Genomic DNA, 20,452 nt, shown 5'->3' with positions numbered 1-20,452 from the left:
GGACGAGATTTGGAACCAGCAGGCAAGCCCCTACTTTGCAGCATGCTGTGGTAGAAATAATCCAGGAATTCCTGATATCAAAGTGTCATGAAGGAATAAGATGGGTGGTTTTGCTTTGTGTTGGACTGGGTAGCAAGGATTCCAAAAGCATGCAGATGGGCAATGCAGTCTGAAGCCTTTTGGGGAATACATCTCAAAGATCAAGAAGGTGTTCATTTAAGCCCTCTTCTGATTTTCAGTCCATTTTTTATCTAGTGCTTTCCCATCACCCTTCTTGTACATAAAGCTGAAGGTATTGCTCAAACCATGGGTTCAGTCATGCACTCTCGTGGGACTATGTACTTCCAATTCCCTGAAGCTGCCATTGCCCTGAGAGGATATGGCAAGTGACAAGATAATCCAAGTGATAAGCAATGCCTAATGGATGATAGGTGCAACAAGATGGTAGGCATGTCTAGAAGAGGCTAACACACACCCCTCTTAGGTTAATATTGGTCACTCACTACAAGAAACCTACATTGCTTTTGCTTTTTTAGAAGCCTGTGCTTCTTTTGCCCAGATAAATAATGAAGACATGTAGCTCTCAGGGTCAGGTCCAGCTTTAGTATCCTCAGTGGCTGTCGTCATAAGGCCTCTCCCTTGCAAGACTTCCCTAGTGTTCTATAGCAATTTCTTCTGGGATAAAATGTTCCATCTTGGGGAGATGCTTGTTTAGGACATAGGTTGTGGTAAGGGATGGTGAAACCTACCATCCTGAAGGAAGCTCATTAAACTCAGGAAGCAAACAACTAAATGGCTTCAGGAAATTCTTGTAATGTTCACTAGCCCCTTCTAAGATAAACATTTACTCTCCTGAAGTAATTTTTTTTGGAGGCTTATTGCCTCTGTCTGCTAAACTAGGCTTAGCCCTGAAATCTTCTGGCCTCTGTACAATCTAACCTAGTAATGTTTTCTGACTCTGAGACTTATTGCTGAATAAGCTCACTCTTTCTTGTTCTTACTGAGCTATTTGCTGGCTGGTTCAACTCAGCTGTTCTGGCTCAAACTTCTCTCCCAGCTGACTTATTCAGTATGGCTTTTTCTCTCAGTTTCTGAACTGCTCTGCTTGGCCTCTAACTAACTCCACGAATATTACCTAATCTTCTGGCTCCTTCTCATTCTCTGGTTTATTCTGTTTTCACCTGAGTTCTTTCTCCACAACCCGTCTCTCTATTACTGTTCTGGTAAAACTAACTCCCCCTACCCTCTCTCTCTCGCTCTGCATTGCCCCTTAAATAGCTTCCTTTTCATCTCTCTTCATGTGAGAGTTGGGCATATACTGTTCTATCAAGTCTTTCTCTGATTCATCGCCTTTTCTGCCACTCACTTAGACATTACTTTCAAACATGGGTGCTTCCTTGTCCAAACCAACTTTACCTTCATTGTTTGGGATTAAAGACATGTACCTCTGTGCCTGGACCTAAGATTTTCTTTACCTGATACTTGCTTCCAAGCTGGCTGTGAACTCAGAGATCTGCTTGCCTCTTTTTCCTGTATTAAAGGCATGTCTTTATGTATTCCAGCTAGAACACTCAGACCTAGAATGTCTTTGAATGTGATCTCTTGCCAGAACAACCATGTTCTGAATTAAAATTCTACAGGCTTCCGCCTTATTCAAGCATATATAGACAGCAAGGAATGATGAGAAATACTCTCAAGACAAGCTGACCTGCCTAGATGAGGCAGAGACCAGCATATCTTCCTTCAAGAGACACAGACTGAGCTGCCTGCAAGAGGTACTCTTTAACATGTTATGCTGCCTGCAGGTTGTACAGTGGCTCCAGGTTTACATTTTTGTTAGTTGTCACCTATGCTGGGGTGGGCTTTCAATAATGTATCTGTCTCTTATTTATTTCTTATCCTGTAAGTAACCCTAGTAAAGCCACCAAGCTGGGTTTTGGTGATATCCTTACTATGATCAATTGTTGGATCCCTATCTGAAATGAGTAAGCTTTTGTTTACATCATCCCAGGAATGATGTCACATAGCACCCAGAGAAAAGAAAACTTTTTTCTTCTCCAGGGATTCCTAGCATCTAAATCCTAGGAGTGAACAGGAAGCACCAGTGCTTTTGTTTGGGGGCCAGGGCCTTTTTTGAGAGGCGACTCTCTTTCCCTCTCATTCTGTTTTCTTCTTTGCTTAACAGACGTCTACTGAAATCAAGTTTTACCCCTTCCCTGTAGTGGAAGTTTTGGTGTCTTTTTAAACTTAATTATGGTATATAAATGTGTTTTGGTTTAATGCCAGGTGTGGGGTATGGGGCTGATTCAGACTGTCCACTGCAGCAAAGTATTTGCCTCATGTGCTGCAGATGGTTTAATTCTGAGGACTCTGCAGAAGGAATATATGCTAGAGCCCAGAAAGAGAAAAGGGGCTCCAAGAAAGAAGGCTGCTGGTGCCCCATCCCGCACTGTTCCTGGTTACTGTTGATGCAGTTTGATGAGAAGTCAGAGATATCCTGAAACTAAGATTGGACTTGCCCCAAAGAACTCAGTGAACCTAACCAGCAGTATCCCCTTCTCCCTCACTAACTTTATTTCTCTCTTACCTAGTGTTGGGGTGTTGGAAGGGATAAGGATTGGAAGAAAAAAGAGGTATAAGAAACCAATAAAATAGAGTTGATAAAGTAGCAACTACACTTCCCTTTTTTTAGTCAAGTGATAGGACATCCTAGTTTTTCAGCTACTCGTTTTACTTATATCTGTCTGTTTTAATAGGACCTAATGTGGATCAGGACAAAATAGATGAGGACAAAAGCCAACATTTAACCCAGGGACAAGAAGTAGGACACACTGGCTTAGTAACTAATTGGGGCTACTAAGAACTGTGAGCTTGAAGTTCTGGGCTATCTGTTGGGAGAAACACAGATCTTAATATTTTCCATATTGTTCATGGGCATTAAAAATTGTCATTTTGTGATAAGCATCTGACGCTTGGCACTGTTACAAGTCTTCTTCATTCTGACTGTGGAGTAATGAGGCAGTTTGTTTGAGCATGAAGCAAATTCTGGACTTTCTCCAGTGCTTCATCTTCATGGAAGACCCATGCACAGACAAATGGAGACTTCTCCAAGTAGGACAAAACATGTCTTTAATCAATCAAAAGGAAGTGAAAAAGTGATGAGCATCACTTTAAGGGCATGATTATTTGTGGTTGTTCTGTAAGTATGATGACTCATACTTTCTAGGGTTGGTTGATGTATCACTGTTATTTACTCATATCTCATATGAACACATCACTTCTGATATCTCTGCAGCATGGGCACCAAAATGCCCATGTCAGCATCCCATGAGCTGATAAAACTGTATATCTCATTCCCTGATGGCGAGTAGCATAATTTACACTGAATATAACTGTTGCCTCTTTTGTGTGCTTCACACAGAAAATCAGTAATGCTTGTTTTAGGCAAATGCTGACATCAGGTATCAAAGGAGTTTCCTTTCATCCTGGGATCAGAGAAGAGGTGAAATAGGATTATGATTCATCAACTTCCCTAACTTTTAACCCAAAGATGAACCTTAAACCTTTCTTTGGGGTGACCACAAGTGATCAGGTGATAGGAAGCTGGTCATAGAGACTGGGGATGACATAAAAATCAACTCAAAGTGAGGGATGGTAACATGGTATAGACCCACCACCAGGCCAATCATAGAATGAAAAAATGGGCTTTCAACGTAATGGGGAAACCAATGGGGTTGCACAGAGTCTTTTGTGCTAGGATGAACTAGAAACACTGGAATGTGTCATAGATGCTGTAGTGAAAGAAGTAGAAGGCAACACAGATACTGGCTCTTAAATGTAGCAGAAGGTCACATGAGTATTAGATTTTCTTTTGCTGTTTCTTTCTATCTTCCAAAGCCGATGGAATTATAAAAAGTATACCATGTTTGTATCTACTAAGGAGTTGGAATGCTGTATTCTATCTAAGAAGTCCATGTTCTCCTTTGAAAATTTGTTTCTACTCCCTCCCAGATTTCTCGTGTTACAGTGATAGAGACTGTGAAACAAATTTAAACAGAAATGTTGTGTCTGGGAACCAGAATGTCAGCACTTCTGGAATCATCCATATTTCTGAGCATCCAAATGGTGTATTCTGCTGAGAACATACATTTGGATTATTAGGGGGCTACATGGGTAGGAATAGATTTTCAAAACAGCACAAAATACCTCTCAAATTATTAGTATGCTTAACTCTCTAATCCATTTTCTCCATTTTCAATATCAGCTTTGACAAGAAAGATGTATTTATGCTCTCAAATGACTCAGCTTTAGTAAATTACACCTGTCAAAGTGACTTTCTTAGCACAATAGTTTGCTCTATTTTTGACATCTACTCAGTGAAGGAGAGGACAGCATTGTATGTAAACAGCTAGAAAAAATAGTTATAAAACAATGTGCTCAGTGGTTTCTTCTAAGTGGCACTTGACTTTATGCATGGCTGGAGCCTGGATTCATCCTATTATACCTGCAGTCAGCCCTGCCAACACAGTTCCAAACCTCTTTGTCTTTTCTGAGCTCTAGCTTCCCAGCTGCACTCTCTCTGAGACTTGTCTGACTGAGCTATGTCCTTATCTAGAGCCTGTAATGGACATTTTAGTTTCTTTGTAAACTCAGTTATGTTATGTAAATATTTTTTTTAAATCCCAACTGTGGGATTTTAGTTGGGCTATAGTTTGTCCAGGACTGTTAATTGTCTCATGCAAGATGTGGCTTTTGCCAGCTAGTAAAGGCCTAACTCTTGTTAATGAAGAGGGGCATGGTCTAGGGCTCTGCAAGATATAAATATGAGAACCCAGAAAGAGAAGGTGTGGTGTGTGGAATGTAGTAGTTTGGAGAGACCTGAGAGTCTGATGGTGTGGTGGTTTGAAGCAGACAGACAGAGAGAAATGCTTCTGGGTGCAGCAGCTTGGAGGAGAGTGCTGGCTGTGATTGCTATTGACAGGGATTGGTATATTCCCCAAAGACCCATTGACCCTAAACAGCCAATAAAAGTAAAGGGGTCTGCATTCCCTCTCCCCACTAACCTCTCTCTTACCTAGGGTTGAGGTGTTGGTAGAAAGGAGGTAGAGGTTTGAATACCCCAGATAAAGTAGAGTTTAAACACGAGTGCTACCAGAACTTTCCATTGCTTTCTTATGCTTATGGAACCATCCTGTCCCAGGAGGGTCATCCTTAACCTGGTTCTCATGAATTTGTTAGTCAAGTCACACCATTTGTTTCTTTTGTGTTAATCAAAGCAGGTACTTCTCTTGGCCACAATCCCTTATAGAGTTAGGTCAACTGAGCAATTCCTGCCACATGCACCTTAACGGGACACTGGGATTATGATGGTTTTCAATCTTCCTCTCTACAAAGGGGCCACAATCTAATTACAACACAACAAAAGCAGAACTGGACATTTCTTTTAGTTCTTTCAGAATTGTTCCTATACTTTTCACTGAAATTTTAATGGGAAGTGTGTGAGCACCATGAAGCAGCAAGATTAGAGAAAAGATCCTTGGGATAGAAATCAGTTGAGAATTTTAGTTCTCATTCCACAACCAGCTTCTAGAGGCTGGGGTATGGATGGATGATGTTCAAGGTTTCTACCTTCTCCATCTCCTATCTGTGAAACCAGAATATGGTAATAGTATATAACAAATTATCTGTTGCCTTCTCCTATTTCTGATCCAATTGGATGAATAATCACTGGACTGGGGATTTAAAATTTTTTTTCTTTCATATTATGTTTCTATAAATCTGGCTTCCACTAGTGTGCACAGTTATAACTTCTGCTGTTGTAAATGCCTATAATTTATCACATGCTGAACTGGACATTTCATTATTTCACTGTAGTCCCTTGACAGGGATACTGCCTTCTTTCCATGGCCCAGCACCACTTATAGAAGGTCCGGTTGTGAAGATGTATGCAATTGGTATGATGTGACAGAGCCATGCAAACATGGAGAGGTTTTTTGAGACAGTTCAGGCGTATGTATAAACACACTTTTCTCCTTTTTGGGGCACCCTAATGCCTGACGCAGGGTCCTAAATAGAAAACAGAAAATTCGGCTGAGGAAGCAGCCATAATGCTCTTGTAGAACCTTTGAAAGCCAGACTTAACTTCAAGTGCTATTGGGTCCATGAATTTCAGATCCCTCTCACTCTTGTCTTCAATCTTGTTCCTCTCTGGCCCAAATAGCAGCCTATTCTTTACCTTCATTTGGGATGTACACCTTTCTCTATATTTCCGTGGTGCTTGTGTGTTTTTGTATGTTTGTGGTGTGGTATGTGTTTGTGTGATATATTTATATGTGGTGTGTGAGTATGTGTGTTTGTATATGTATGGTGTGTGTATGTGGTATATGTGTATGTGTATTTATATGTGTGTGTGATGTGTATGTGGTATGTGGTGCCTGTGTTGTTTGTGTGGTGTGTGTGTGTGTGTGTGTGTGTGTGTGTGTGTGTGTGTGATTAGTTTGATTGAGCTTCTTGACTTTCTTGTTTAAATTTAGGGCCTCATTCCCCCTTTTTTTCTCTAGGGCTTTAGAGAAATGTCACCAGTAGCCTTAACCATTGTGAAAAGAATAAAGTCTGAGTTCTGATTCAGCTGCATAAGATATGTTCACATGGACAGCATAACTTCAAGCTTTCTGGAGGACTGTGTAACAGAAGTTGGGTGTGAACAGGCTGTAAACTAAAGGTTGCTGCTTAATTTTTGTTGATAATGCTTACTTAAGCTGAAGTGAACCCATTTTCATATGGTCTTTGAAGCCCATCAGGATAAACTTTCTGCTATCTCTGTGTAGTCAGATCCCATTTCTGGGAGGGGAGAAGACTTATCCTAGGCCATTGTCTCATTTGAGCAGGCTGCCCAGAGTTCTGACCTGCTTTATTTACATATCCTGACTTCCCAGACTTGAAAGCTGTGCAGGATCCAGTGAGAAACCAAGTTACTTTCCAGTGGGTTCCTAGCTGGCCCCATGCCAACCTAGATGCCTCCATTGTCAGACATTTCTAGGGACTTCTGAGAGGCCACAGCTGCCATCTTAGAAAGGTAACTTTGTCAGGTACCTCAATCAGGGCTAAATGCCAAGTCCCTTCCAGTTGCTCCCCTCAGACTCAGTGGGGATCACCAGGAATACTATTGCAACCCCAGCACTGACATAGGATCTATAATCTTATTCCTTGGCCCTCCTTGGTTTTCAGTGTAGCTTTCTGTATGTCTCAATGGAGATATTTCTCATTTCTGCTTAGTTTTTCTAAAAAAAAAAAAACAGCAACAACAATGAATGATCTCAGATGTGAGAAGAGACTAAGATTGTTCTATATTTGAGGGACATGGTGACACTTCTTCCATAAAATTACTTCAGGTGTTGAATACCCTTCATATGGATGTCATAGGCAAACCAGCTGTATTAATATGCTAGAGTTTCTATAATAAAGTTTCATGGATGAGGCAGCTTACACATGGGAAGTGTTTTATTCTGTTCTCTACAACAGGACTCTGGAGGCTGGACATTTGTGGGTGTCAATAGCCATCTTTGCTCTGTTTCTTCACATCCCCTCCCTTCTGCATATGACTCTATCCAATTTTTCCCCCTTTATCAAGACACCAGCCGCAGCAGATTATGCCCACCATAATGACTTTATTTAATTTGATTACCTCAAATAAAGATGCCCAACTCCATAATCAGTCACATTCTAAAGACTCTGGGGGTTAGGATTTGACAGAGAAGATAATTCTTCCCCAAAATGTTATCTCTGAACCTCAGTTTAGACAGACTCATTTCGAGCTCAGATACATCTCATCTTCTTCACATCAGCTCTTCTTCTTCTCAAGGATCCCTGGGCTCATTTTCAGTGGCTATTTTCAGAAAAAAAGGACAATGTTTTCGCCCTCATGGACCAAAAACAGGTTTGGAAGGTTGGCTCAAGAGAAACCACAGAAGTTCAGAAAGGGGACAAAGAAATGTCTCTGAGTAAATACAAAGGGCAAGAATTCAGTCCAAGTGCAGCACAAGAAAGGGCCAGGAATCAGGAAAATGATGAGCAATATTGGGTCAATTGTGAGCATTTTGGGAAATCAAAATCAGGGGCTCTGCTCTATTCCATAACACTGAGATTTCCAAAGCATGAACACAGACTGAATTCAAATGTGATCCATTCAGATTGCAAATGCTTTGCCCACATTTTAAGAAAACCTTTGAACAGTTGTTGGGCATTCCTGGACTCTTTAGGCAGGTGGATGGGTTTGATCTGATCAGGATACTGGATGCAGTGTCTGCCCACCAAAAATCAACTGAGGAACGTCCTCAGCAGAGCATGCTGCTCCCCCTCTGAGACTTACCTGATATGTGGACTCTTCCCACAGAGCAGTGTTAGCTCTCCATCTCCTCCTAATGATACAAAAAAACCCGAAAACCAGCTCTCCTAGCCACCAAGCCCTGCTTCCTTGGAGAAAATAGCTTTCTTCTGTGATATAAGTTTACAGTGTTGCTATATCATTATGCCCATGTAATAGGACTCAAACCACAGAAGCAGCAACATGAAAATGTGTTTCTTGTTTACTGCAAATGAATTTGAAAATCAATTGAAAATGTTTCTGCCAAACATGCTGCATAGTCACTGAGACGATAGCTTTTCCCTACTAACCCACAACAATACTGAGCCCTTCTCCTTATCAGGAGTGTGGTCTAAATTGAGAAGCTAAGCAGCTTTCAGAAACAGCTGAGCCCCCCACTCTAGTGGCTCCCTGGGTTTTGTTGCTTTGCCCTCTCAGAGAAGCTAATTCAAAAACTCTCCTTATTCTCTTGAGGATGAGACTGCATTTGCTATGTTGTCTTCACTTCTTTTCTGTTGTGTCCATTTAGTGTGGCATAAGGTGAGCATGGCACCAACACCTCACATGGCACTACAAAACTAAAACAGCAGGTGTAGAATTTTAGTGTCAAAGAGATGGCTCTGGATGGGGAACAAAGGGTTATCTCTGGAAAGGTACCTGTTTTAATGTGTCTTAGCAGGTGGCAGGGACCAGAGAGTTCCTTACATTTTCACCCCCAAAAATATACACTTGTACATACATGTTGTTGAATTATGAATATTTATTATTAAGTTATTTTTTAGTAAAGCAGCTGTTATTCCTAAAAAGCTGCATAACCAAATCACCACACAGAGACTAGGATTTATTTGATTAACCTAGAGCACAATGCTGGGCAATAGTTACTCCATCCTAAACCTCAAAGCCTGCATAGTTTCCTACCATTCAGATTCACCCATTATACTTGCTTTTAGTCATATCTTAGGTCCAGTTCATTTCTCCACATGGTTCCGAGACCTCTCCTGTAGATTCTCCTCCTCTTCCTCCCACTCCAGACCAGGATGTCCCACCCTATCCTCTCCATTGCTCAACATTGTGGCTGGTTGTTTTAATTGACAATATAGAGAACAAATGGTGGCACGTTTACACAAACTTGAGGCAGGTGATGCTTAGAATAAACATCACAATGCAATGTCCAGATTGAAACCAGATACTGGGGGAGAGAAATCAGCATTTGAATGAACAAGGATAAAGTGTATACATTCAACAAGAACATTATACCAACACATACATGAGGGGATGACTTAATCCACAAGCAGGAGGCAAGAGCATGAACTCAAAATGACACAAATCTTTTGAAACTTCAAAGTCTGTCATACGTGGTATACCTCCTCCAGGAAGACCATACTTTGTAATTATTCCCAAACCAGTCACCCAGTGGAGACCACATATTCAAACATGTGCTTCTTTGAAGGTGATTCTCATTCAAACCACCACAACCAGGCATCCTTCAGATACAGCTCACTACTGTATTTTCTTTTCCATTAGTGTATATTCTGTGTACAACCGAGTGTATTTCACTATATTTTCAGGCATATATTATTAAATATGGTCATATTATACCCTTTTATTCTCTTTTGGTCTCCCTCCCATTGGCCGTCTTCTTCATACCAGTTGCTCCTATTTTCATGGCTTGTATATACATATATATGCAGAATATATATATATATATATATATATATATATATATATATATATATATATTCTGAATATAAGAGAGCATACAGCATTTCTCATTCGGAGCCTGGCTTAGTTTTCCTAATATGATGGTCTCCAGTTGCAACCATTTTAATGTAAGTGACATGATTTTGTTCTTTCTGGTTGAGAAAATTTTCATTGTGCAGCTGGTGTTTGCTTCTTTATGGGTTCTTTACTCTCTTCTACCCTTCTCCATCCTCATTCAACCCTTCCAAATCCCCACCACTAGGTAGGAGAAAAAGAGGGGTTGTCATTATTGTTAGACTCCTTACTTACTACTGATTAGGGGCAACAAGTTCCTTGGGGGAAAGTTTGATCTTCACCAGGATATTCAATTTCTTTTCCTTGTGCATAGCCACTTGAAAAACAGTAATCAATAACATCAAACCATCAACCAGCCAACAATAGCAACAGCAACCCTGCCTCTCGAGTCCCTGGCATTTATATATCCTCTGAAAAGTTCCCAGAATTCCACATCTCAAACTGGAAGAAACTATCTGCAACTGACAAAATTATGTTCTTGTGAAAGCACAAGGCAAATCATAGTCACCTGCTGTGAAGTAGCCTCTTATCCCCACACCTTAGATTAAAATGAAAACATAGTTCAGTAACATTTGTTTTTTTAATGAAAACAAAATTCTCACTAAACCATTCTGGGTAAGTGTACTGCATTTTCCTTGCCCATCAGAAATGTAAGATTGTGGTCTCTCAAATAAGGATTCTCTTTGGTAACTTGTTCTCAACACATAAAAATGGACCCCATTACAATCTGGTTACTCTTTGAGCAGGCAGATTAGATGCCCTACAAAGAAGTCTATAAACTTGTGAGTCAGTTCACTGACACTGGGCCTGTGGACAATGGACACTAGGTAGTTGCTGCCCAGCTGGAAACAACACTATTTAAACAGAGCTAATTTGTTGGGGCTTTGCTATGATTGAATGCCTGTGTTTTGAATGAATTTTAATTTAAATTGAAATCTAATTTGTAAGGTCTGGGGGGGTAAGTCTTTAGAAATAAAAAGATAAATTAGGTGGTCCGTGCTCTGTGTGAGGAATGCAATCATGGCTCCAGTATTTCAGACTGGGGTTGTTTGTTTACTGCAGGTGGCTGCTTTGTTTTACTTTTATTTTTCAGAGCAGACTGAGGAGAATATGCTTTTGACTAAAGTGTTTTAAAGAGCCAGTTGCCTTTGCCACAAGTTTTATGTCCTGTTTCCACCTGTTTGCTATGAGAGTGGCTGATATTCTAAAAGGGACATTCAAGCACAGGGCAACAAAGAAGCAGAAAAAAACACTAATAAAAATGTCAAATATTTAATTTTGAACACTTTAATTTCTTTTAGAAAATTATCTAACAAGCCATTGCTAGGAGACAATGATTCCCAGGGTGAAAGGGTGAAAAGTACTCTGTAACCCACCTCAAGAGAAGACATGAAGCAATTCGTTCTGCTGGGGAAGCAGGGGCTACTGTAGCCTCCAAGGCTTCCATCTATGACCTAAAAATAGCAATGGACAAACCCTTCAACTAACAGTTCTAAGAGATCATCATTCTACCACAAAATTTGCCTGTGCTGAGGAGGAGCTGCAGGCAGATGGCACTGGGAATTGGCACAATCCAGACTTGACTTCAGAACCAACAAAGTAGCAATAAGAGGCCAGGTCCAAAGAAGGCATTCTCAAAGGCAGGTTTGCATGCCAGAGATGGGCTTTAGTTGACACAGAGGTGTTAATAGTCAACCAGATACCATGTGTAGGCATGCACCTCAGGCTAGCTGCTTTTAAGTCTTCTGATGACAGAAAGGACTTTTATCTTGGGCCTCTAAGTTTTTATCTAAAATCTTCTAAATTTTTTCATGTATGTTTTACCAAAGAAAATGACTAAGGTCCTGGCCAGCCAGACACCAGGATCATGCTTAGACTAAATATCATGATTTAGGGTTCATTGTATTCATTTGTATCACAGGAGATAGATATATCAGTATTCCATTTAAACAATGACAGGAAGTTTCCTTTTAAATTAAAGTTAAGTAAAACCAATGAGTCAAACTGAGGAAAATTTGTAAGTAAAACATAACACAAATGTAAGCATAAGTCTGGAATGTGGAAAGCTCTAGAACACAGCTTTATTGTGAGTCTGATGCTGTGAAGAAAGAAAGAAAGAAAGAAAGAAAGAAAGAAAGAAAGAAAGAAAGAAAGAAAGAAAAAGTTAATTGGAGGAGATACTTATGACTTAGGCAGTTGAGAGAAAATTTATATCTGGGATATATAAAGTTCTTATATCTCCATAAGAAACAGATAAATAACCCAATTAATAACAGGCAAAGGACAGTACACATTTCTTCACAGATATGCACATGTCCAATGAACATATAGCTTTTAACATCATTAACTGTGATATCCAAGTTCTAAGGTAAGAGAACAGAGGACAGTCTCAAGAGGCTGGAAAGTTAAAAAGGATGAAAAGAGTACTAGTCAGATAATATATACTTTGTTCACCAGCACCTGGGCAGACAGCAGCAGACATCCAGACACGTTTATAGTGTACTCAGGCTACACACAGGTAGATACAGGCACACAGGAAAACTGCAGGAAGGCTGCAGGTTGTTGTACACAGACAATGGCAAAGGCAAAAAGTGTTCAAGGCCATATTTATACAGAATCACACAAAAGTGACATTTTGGTATGAACAGTTATATAACAGATAGCTTTGTTTGGGATTCTCCAGACATTTGAAATTATTCATATTTTTGCTGACTCATAATTATGTCCCTCTCCCATTAAGCATTATTAATCCCATCCCATGCCTGATATCTGTGTCAGTGCTAAGTCCTGTAAACTGAAACTGGATCTATGGTATTTTGTTCTCTTCACTAGCCTTTATGGAAATGCAAACTCCAGTCAAAACTATGATATAATGCTTTGTCGCATGACTCTTTCTGGGGCAATATGAACAAATGTCTACTCATGCTGCATAGGGTACCAGTTTCAAAGGAATGATTCCACTCAAGCACATCTCAGTGAATTAATAGATTTATTGTACTTTTAAGTGATCAGCCAAGAGCTGCATTACCCCCACATGTTGGGTGTAATCCGCTAAGATAGAGTCTACCCTTTGGTTAAGCTTCTACCTCTTGCATATTCTGACCTCCAGAGATCATATGTAGCTGAACAGGATTAATCACACCTAAGGGTAGGGTGCAGAAGGCAACAAGTGGCTAGGGTCTCTGTAAGGATCTCCTGACCTTACCCTGAGAGAATGCTGATAGGTCCCCTCCTGTGAGGGTCTGATGTGGGTATTCACAGCTGTTCTGATTTCAAGATGACAACAGCCATGTCATATCTGGAGGGTGGTGTTCTGCTACATCATGCTTACTAAAATGGCTATAATTTTTAGAAAGGAGAATAGTAAGTACGTAACTCTGAAGGATGTGAAAACCTCATATACTTCAGGTAGGAATGCAAAATGGAAAACATTCTGACCCTTCCTCAAAAACATAAACATACATTATATCCTGTGACCTGGAAACTTCACTCCTACGTATGTAACCAAAAGAACTGAAAGGCATCCATATACAATTGTGTATACAATACCCGTAGGAGCATTATTCATAATAGAAGAGTGAAGCAAACAAAACATCCATCAGCAGATGAATAAACAAATGTATATTCTTTCATCAGTTGTAAAAATAATAAAGTATTGGTACATAATTTACCACAGAAACTTTGATATTATGATGCTAAGTAAAAGAAGTTAGACTAAAAGATGGCATTCATGATTCCGTTATATGAACTATCCATAAGAGGCAAATAAGTGTAGGAAGAATATAAATTAGTATCTTTTGGGGATCAGAAAAGTCAGCATAATAGACATAGTCTTTCTTTTAGAGACAGCAGAAATGTTCTAGAATACAGTAGTTATGCAACCCAACAGACTAAAATTATAGTATCAAGGGATGGCATGTGAGTTACCTCTGAATGTTTCTGTTCTTAAATCTTGCTTTCTAAGGCTAGGCTGACCTTGAGCTTCATAAATTTGGAGCAGGAACAGAAACCATTTACAGGCTAGGCCTTAATTTTCAATTCTTTATAAATGAAGAAAACAAACTAATAGAGACATTTGGCAAGAACACCTAATTCCACGGTTAAAACAATGTTTTTGGTACTAAATTGTCTGGTGAGAGAGTTCTAGTCTCCACCTCATATCTGTGTGACTTGGACAAGCCCTGCAACTTCCATGTCAATTCAAAGGAATGCCAACACCACCTCCCTAGAACAATTGTGGGAATTAAATGGAAAGTTCTTCATTATAGGGCCTGACACACAACTGCTGATTGTAAAAGGATGGCTTGGACAACTTCTTGCTGTAGGTACCCTGGTCCTTTGTCTTTCACTAGCTATGACCTTGGGTGATGACCTCTTTTTTTCCTGACCCTGCTTCTTCCTGTCTAAAACGGTCACTTGTTTGCTTATATACTAGAGCTGTCTCTGGAGATTGTAATAAGAGGGATGAAAAGTCCTTCTGTTTGGTAGAGATTTTGTTTAAGAGGACTTGACTCCATATGCCAAAAAATGTAATATCCTAAGTCCAAATCCCTTTTTTTCCCCAGCTACACTCTTTGCAGTGGAGCCTAGTCTGACCTAAATGCCCAAATAAGGGCCCTGACAACCTAAACAAATCTGGAAAGGACCCTTCCTGAGTCTGCCACGGACATACATAGTCTTGGCTTTCCCATGAATTTGGAGAGAAACCTGGGCTAAATGGTATTTGAAGCATTTCTGACTCTGACGTCAGTATCTATTCTTTGGCAATGCCACATTTTGTTGCCTCTGCTTCTCTCTGCATAATGGGCACAGTCAAACTTCTTTGTGGAAAAGCTCTTTTGCACGCCTTTACTTTCATGATGATAAGCCTACTTGTGCTGCTCTCATTTGAGCATTCACTATATCACCTAGCCCCTAAAAACACTGAACTTCTACAGTACAACAAATGTGTTGGTGGGTTCTACCTAAATTCCATTTAGAAAAGAGCAAGCCCTTGCTGAAGTAAATATGCTTGGATGTTGACCTAAATATAATTTGATTTGTGAGTGTCTCCTTGCCTGCAAGCAGATGCAACTGTCTTTTAAACTGTACAATATATGTAACACTGGCCACATTAGCCATTAATTTTTTTCCAGATTTATTTTATATATGTGAGTATTTTGAGTGGATGCATGTATGCACAATATGCATGTAGTACCTGTGTAGAAGAAAAGAGGGCATCAGACCCCTTAGAAATGGAGATACAGATGGTTGTAAGCTATCATATGGCTACTGGGAACTGAATCTTGGTCCTCTGCAAGAGCAATAAGTGCTCTTAACTGTTGAGACATCTTTACAACCCCATTCCAGACATTTTTAAAGACACTCAAGTAGCACTGAGTACAGTTACACTGTTGTATCATCACTGTCCAATCACAAAGGTTTCAAACTAAAACACTATTCTATGAAGCACTAGTTCCTCACCCAGATAGATAAACGCCCTCTGTCTCTGTTGACGTGATACTAATAGATGTAGAATTTCACACATTTTTCTTCTCTTGTGGCTGATTTCACAAACCATAATGCCCCTAAAGGTCATATATTTTCTAGTGTATGTCAGAATGCCATTTATTATTCAGTCATATAACTATGGTATATCATTTTTGTACATTTATTTGTGTGGGGAGGCTTGAGTTGTTTCTACCTTTTAGCAATCATTGGCAGATAGCTCTGGACAGTATCTCCAAGAGTTTGTGTGAACATCTGTTTTTCAGTTCCATGGTATATATCTGGGAGTGGAATTGCAGGCAATGTGATGATTCTAAGTTTTTTGTGGAGCTGTTAAGCTGTTTTCCACAACACTTCCTGGTATTATTATGTTTTACTAGACCATATCTTGTTTATTAGGCCATTCATCAATGGATGTTTGGGCCATTTCTCAAGTGAAGCTCTTTTATATAAGGACTCCAATGGTCTGGGAGGAGGACTAGGCAAGGCAATGAAAGGGTAGAAAGCAAGAACTCATCCTCCTTAATTTCTCCTGCATTTAAGAAGCAGCCTCCTTCTTCAGCTGCCTCCAGCTAAGGGAAAATGAGATACTTAGGGAAGTTAGGCTGTTGATCTCAGGTTTACAGACCCTCTGTGTGTCTTTCATAGTAGACATTAATACCTTCAGAGAGATACAATTCCCTCCTGGAAGATGGACACTGAGATTTTCACTCTAAGAGAAGCAATTCCACCAAAATTCACTCCTCAACCCTTGACCCAGCAAGTTCTGAGAAGAAGGCCTGCCTGCTTTTAAGAGTTAAGTAACTCAATGAGGATAGGGAAGCTCCCGCATATATCTTCCTTTGCAGAAGTCTTCATGCTTAACAGGCTGCTGGGCTTATACTGAGGCTAAAAGAATAACAATGGCTCTCCAGTGTTAGTGCATATCCAGCACAACTGTAGCCATTGTAAAAATTGTAATAGACTTTAAAATGTGACCTGTTGGTCAAATCTGATATAGCGGATTATATCCCCTTTTCTTGAATGGAATCCTCCTCTAAAATTATTTGCCAAGGATCTTGAGTGTGTCTATGCATGTTTTTGCACTTGTGTGGACAGCAGGCAGTTGGGGAAAAAATTCTCCCCCTGTCCCTCCACTACACAGTGCCCATATTCACAGTTGCAACTGAACAGTCTTCTGAACCATTTGTGGACAGGCTCCAAATTGCTAGATGAGTATTTCTACACCAGGGATGTCCTGTGTACCATAGTCTCTTTGCTATGGTTAAGATAGATGGGAAAGTGGTGGCTCCAGGGTCCTAGGATTACAACATAGCCTTTCATAAATCAAAATGATTCTACTTCAAGATATTTCCGTTCATTTGGGAAGACTTTGTCATTGTGTACTCATTCTGCCTGATAGGCCCAAATCCAGGCAGGAACTACTAATTTTCTGTTAAAACCTTTATCATTGAGAGTTCTCTTAGTTTTCAGTGTCCCCACAGAGAGTTCCTCCTTCAAGTACAAATTAGGCAAATCTAAACTGGGCCATGACTATGGTTAAAACACACTTCACTTCTTCAGAGAAAGTTACTGGTATGTTGACTGGCTTAACCCACAGCCAGTGGGCCAGATGTTGTGTGTCCTATAGTGAATGAATAGAACCAAGGAGATCTAACTACAACCAGAGAGCATGAAGCCAGATACCAGGATATATTCTGTGAGTAAATGGACAAATTAATACAGTGTTATTCCCTGAGACCATCCTTGTAGGAGACAAGACCATGATAGTGGAATAGGTGAAGACTGGCCAGTAAACTAGATATGTGAATAAGGCAGGCACATCAGTGCCATAACAGATCAGAGACTCTGGGGAGGGCCCAGTTAGACTAGATGGGATCTGGAAAGGAGCCTGGGAGAGCTGATTCAGGATGATTCTTTGCAGTAAAGCACTTTCATTCTTGTTCTACTAATGGCATTCTAGGGCAGGTATGACTTGCATGGCAGGACTATAGCCTTTGGTTAGGAGTCCCTCTGGAGATGAGAAACCCCCCCTCCTCTACTCCACACCTCGCCTCTTTCCTCCCTGCTTCACACCAAGGCTCTTTTCTATGAATTCCCTTAGAGCAGGAAATGAGATGGCATGAGACAGCAATTCTGCAAAATGGTCTTTTTCCTTTGCCTGCTCTCTGGAGAGTCTGGTAGGGTGAGGTGAGAGGAAATACAATGTTGATTGCTCCTTGTAGTCTTTTAAGAAATTTGACTCTGTTGGAAAATGCTGGGGAGGAGGCTCCTGGTTGAACTGTCAAGGCAGGTAAGGGGCCCCTAAAGGGAGAAAAACCCCACCCTATTAGGCCAAAATATAAATACAATCCTTTGCATTAATAAACAAATTGACATGAATAATTTAGTCCAGTGGTGCCTTTTGTTTTGATTCTGAGTGGGAAAATTGCAGCAGCACTTAACAAATGGCCTCCAGTGACTTCCTCTATGGCCAGGATATGCCCCAGAGTGATGGGCTCTGCCCCCACTCAAGCTTATGCATTCCCAATTAACACTTTTCAAAATGATATTTAGGGTGCTTTTTATCTTTATTCCTAATGAGGTTTCTTCCTTCCCTGCTGCTTGCTACAAAGCTTGATGCTGTCTGAGTGTGTTCATATGGTGCTCGAGTGCGTTATCTGACCTTGATTGGTGTTTGGGGAGCCAGTTAAATAGATTGCATGGGGGTTACCTTGGCAACTGTCTTCACTGATTTAGCAATGCGGCTCATTCTTGGACACAGGACTCTCGGCAACTCTGCGATCCCACCGCTGCACGTTAATCATTAACACCGAGTTGGACATCGGCTCTGCCAGACAGCAGCCAGGAGAGGGACTAGGAACAGGCAGGAAAGAGTCTGAATCTGAGTCTTGTTAGCTAGTACTGAGGAGATCACAAAAGAAAAAGATGGCAAGAAGTCATTCTGAGGTCTGGCTATCATTTTGTCCATAGTCTTTTAGGCTATGAGAAAGCTTTTAAAGCTGGTTACTTTGGACTGCATGTAAATTTGTGGAAATGCTATATTCTTCCCTAAAATGGCAAGGTATCTATACAGGCTGACACTTGGGACAAATCTGTTTCTGCCCTGGCCCACCAAGATGCACAGAAGCAGAATCAGGATGCAAGATGGAGGATTTGGTCCATTCTTCCCTTCACCCCAACTCCAGAAGACTTGTCTTTCTTTTCAGTCAACCTTATGGGATGTCAGTAGTGCCTCTTTCCTAGCACTGGTGTGGTGATTACCTGGCCTAGAAGGGGTACCAGCCAATGCTGCTGTTAGCAGTGACCTAGCTTTGTACTTATCCACTATGCTGAAATAATTCTAGTTTGTTTGTTTTTTTTTGTTGTTGTTGTTTTGTTTGTTTGTTTTCATTGAAAGCCAAAACTTTCCCTATGCTAAAAAGAATTATTAGGTCTTTTTTATGGGAGAGTGTGAGGCAGCTAAATTGCTCAAACTGCACAGCTGCTGGAGACAGAGTCAGGATTCAAATTCAGACCAGTCTGCTCCCTGCCTAAAGCTCCAGTGTTGCACCTATCCAGAAGCAATCAATCTGCTAGAGCTAGTGTTCTGAGGTGGTAGATTGAGGCCCAGTGCAGAAAGTAACTAGAGAACCAGCCTTCTGTCCTTCCTAGTCAATCTAACTTAATAAACATCAAGTGAGAAAGGATCACACACAGCCAAAGCCTGAACTGTTGTACTGTCTTCGGCACACTGGGGACTGTGGGGATTGGGTGGAAAAATAAGAGGGATCTACCCAGCATACCCATGTGCACAGGCATGACACATTTCACGTTTGCAAAGCAAGCTTAGGGAGATTTTTTTTCCTTGACTGACTCAGCAACACAAGAAGGGAAGATAGCAAGGAAATAACTTATCTTCCCATCTGATTACTGAAGCCAAGAGAAGTTTTCTCATTGACAATGTATTTTCTATAGCTACCACTATGTTGCATTGTGAAGCTTAATACTGCAACATTAAGCTGCAAACAGCCCTCAAAGAGAATAAGTATGCAGATAGATGGCCTTTCAAGTCTTGGATTTTATAGCTGCCCATTCTACATGAGCTGATTATGGTAGCTGCATTAAAGGATGGAGTAGAGAGAATGCAGTTAGGAAAGAGTTCACACTGATTTTATAAACCTCACATGCCCACTGGTATCTGTCCATGTGCCATGAGGAGAAAACATGTGCTTGAGAGCCAAGCAGAGCTGAATTCACACCTGACTTGGCTATTGTTTCCTCCTTCAGAATTGTTTTCCTGGAATAATAGCTGCTTTACTGGGTTGTTAAAAAGAATAAAGATAATGTGTGCAAATTTCTTTATTACATAGGTAATGGAATACTCCTGAATATTTTTAAAGCATAAGTAGCATTGGATCTGTTTTAAGTGCATGGAGAGCCTAGAAGATGTGGGGAAGTCTAGCAATAATCTAGGCAAAATGAAGATGGTGTGAAACAGGTTAGTAAGAGAGGAGCTGGGGAAAGCAGACAGATTCTAGACATGGGTAGTGGACATGCAAGAAAGAAATGGATGAGAGAGAAGAAGGAGAAAGCAAGAGAGTGAGAGCTAGAACAAGAGAATTAGAGAATGAGAGAGCAAGAGAGGGGGATGGCTTCCAGGTTTTGGGCTTGGCCTGCTGGTGACTGGTGGTATGATGGCATCTCACATTGATTATGGGAGCACTCAGGAAGAATTTAGAGGTGATATAATCAGGTTGTTACAAGTTGGAGTGGGGAGTCCATACAATATGCAAGTGTAATTGGCTATATATCTATGTATTTATATATGGACCATGATGCTGAGAG

The sequence above is a fragment of the Meriones unguiculatus genome, assembly GCF_030254825.1.
Source record: "Meriones unguiculatus strain TT.TT164.6M chromosome X unlocalized genomic scaffold, Bangor_MerUng_6.1 ChrX_unordered_Scaffold_30, whole genome shotgun sequence".
In the NCBI taxonomy this organism is placed as follows: Eukaryota; Metazoa; Chordata; class Mammalia; order Rodentia; family Muridae; genus Meriones; species Meriones unguiculatus.
Note: the sequence above shows the minus strand (reverse complement) of the source record.